The following is a 2,880-nucleotide window of genomic DNA, read 5'->3' on the forward strand; positions in this document are numbered from 1 at the left end:
TTCTCCCATTCTGAGGGTTGTCTTTTCGTCTTGTTTATGGTTTCCTTTGCTGTGCAAAAGCTTTTAAGTTTCATTAGGTCCCATGTGTTTATTTTTCTTTTTATTTCCATTACTCTAGTAGGTGGATCAAAAAAGATCTTGCTGTGATTTATGTCAAAGAGTGTTCTTCCTATGTTTTCCTCCAAGAGTTTTATAGTGTCTGGCCTTACATTTAGGTCTCTAATCCATTTGGAGTTTATTTTTGTGTATGGTGTTAAGGAGTGTTCTAATTTCATTCTTTTACATGTAGCTGTCCAGTTTTCCCAGCATCACTTATTGAAGAGACTGTCTTTTCTCCATTGTATATCCTTGCCTCCTTTGTCACAGATTAGGACCATAGGTGCATGGGTTTATCTCTGGGCTTTCTATCCTGTTCCATTGATCTATAGTTCTGTTTCTGTGCCAGTAACATATTGTTTTGATTACTGTAGCTTTGTAGTATAGTCTGAAGTCAAGGAGCCTGATTCCTCCAGCTCTGTTTTTTTCCCTCAAGACTGCTTTGACTATTCGGGGTCTTTTGTGTCTCCATACAAATTTTAAGATTTTCTGTTCTAGTTCTGTAAAAAATGCCATTGGAAATTTGATAGGGATTGCATTGAATCTGTGGATTGCTTTGGGTATTATAGTCATTTCCACAGTATTGATTCTTCCAGTCCACGAACTTGGTATATCTCTCCATCTGTTGGTATCATCTTTAATTTCTTTCAACAGTGTCTTATAGTTTTCTGCATAGGTCTTTTGTCTCCCTATGTAGGTTTATTCCTAGGTACTTTATTCTTTTTGTTGCAATGGTAAATGGGAGTGTTTCCTTAATTTCTCTTTCAGATTTTTCATCATTAGTGTATAGGAATGCAAGAGATTTCTGTGCATTAATTTTGTATCCTGCAGCTTTACCAAATTCATTGATTACCTCTAGTAGTTTTCTGGTGACATCTTTAGGATTCTCTATGTATAGTATCACGTCATCTGCAAACAGTGACAGTTTTACTTCTTCTTTTCCAATTTATATTCCTTTTATTTCTTTTTCTACTCTGATTGCCATGGCTAGGACTTCCAAAACTATGTTGAATAATAGTGGTGAGAATGGACATCCTTGTCTTGTTTCTGATCTTAGAGGAAATGCCTTCAGTTTTTCAACATTGAGAATGATGTTGGCTGTGGGTTTGTCATATATGACCTTTATTATGTTGAGGTAGGTTCCCTCTATGCCCACTTTCTGGAGAGTTTTTATCATAAACGGGTGTTGAATTTTGTCAAAAGCTTTTTTGCATCTATTGAAATGATCATATGGTTTTTATCCTTCAGTTTGTTAAAATGGTTTATCACATTGATTGATTTGCATATATTGAAGAATCCTTGCATCGCTGGGATAAATCCCACTTGATCATGGTATATGATCCTTTTAATGTGTTGTTGGATTCTGTTTGCTAGTATTTTGTTGAGGATTTTTGTATCTATATTCATCAGTGATATTGGTCTATAATTTTCTTTTCTTGTGATATATTTTTCTGGTTGTGGTATCAGGGTGATGGTGGCCTTGTAGAATGAGTTTGGGAGTGTTCCTTCCTTTGCAATTTTTTGGAAGAGTTTGAGAAAGATGGGTGTTAGCTCTTCTCTAAATGTTTGATAGAATTCACCTGTGAAGCCATCTGGTCCTGAACTATTGTTTGTTGAGAGATTTTTAATCAAAGTTTCAATTTCATTACTTCTGATTGATCTGTTCATATTTTCTATTTCTTCTTGGTTCAGTCTTGAAAGGTAATACTTTTCTAAGAATTTTTCCATTTCTTCCAACTTGTCCATTTTATTGGCATAGAGTTGTTTGTAGTAGTCTCTTAGGATGCTTTGTATTTCTGTGGTGTCTGTTGTAACTTCTCCTGTTTCATTTCTAATTTTATTGATTTGAGTCCTCTCCCTCTTTTTCTTGATCAGTCTGGCTAATGGTTTATCAATTTTGTTATCTTCTCAAAGAACCAGCTTTTAGTTTTATTGATCTTTGCTATTCTTTTCTTTGTTTCTATTTCATTTTTTTGTGCTCTGATCTTTATGATTTCTTTCCTTCTGCTAACTTTGGGTTTTGCTCTTTCTTCTTTCTCTAGTTCCTTTAGGTAAGGTTAGATTGTTTATTTGAGATTTTTCTTGTTTCTTGAGGTAAGCTTATATATCTATAAACTTCCCTCTTAGAACTGCTTTTGCTGCATCCCATAGGTTTTGGATCATCGTGTTTTCATTGTAATTTGTCTCCAGGTATTTTTTGATTTCCTCTTTGATTTCTTCAGTGATCTCTTGGTTATTTAGTAACGTATTGTTTAGCCTTCATGTGGTTATGTTTTTTACAGTTTTTTCCCTGTAATTGATTTCTAATCTCATAGCGTTGTAGTCAGAAAAGATGCTTGGTCTGATTTCAATTTTCTTAAATTTACTGAGGCTTGATGTGTGACCCAAGATGTGATCTATCCTGGAGAATGTTCCATGTGCACTTGAGAAGAAAGTGTAATCTGCTTTTTTTGGATGGAATGTCCTATAAATATCAGTTAAATCTCTCCGGTCTATTGTGTCATTTAAAGCTTGTGTTTCCTTATTAATTTTCTGTTTGGATGATATGTCCATTGGTGTAAGTGAGGTGTTAAAGTCACCCACTATTACTGTGTTACTGTTGATTTCCTCTTTTATAGTTGCTAGCAGTTGCCTTATGTATTGAGGTGCTCCTATGTTGGATGCATATATATTTATACTTGTTATATCTTCTTCTTGGATTGATCCCTTGATCATTATGTAGTGTCATTCCTTGTCTCTTGTAATATTCTTTACTTTAAAGTGTATTTGATCTGATATGAGTAT

Source organism: Lagenorhynchus albirostris, chromosome 5 (genome assembly GCF_949774975.1).
Source record: "Lagenorhynchus albirostris chromosome 5, mLagAlb1.1, whole genome shotgun sequence".
Classification (NCBI taxonomy): domain Eukaryota; kingdom Metazoa; phylum Chordata; class Mammalia; order Artiodactyla; family Delphinidae; genus Lagenorhynchus; species Lagenorhynchus albirostris.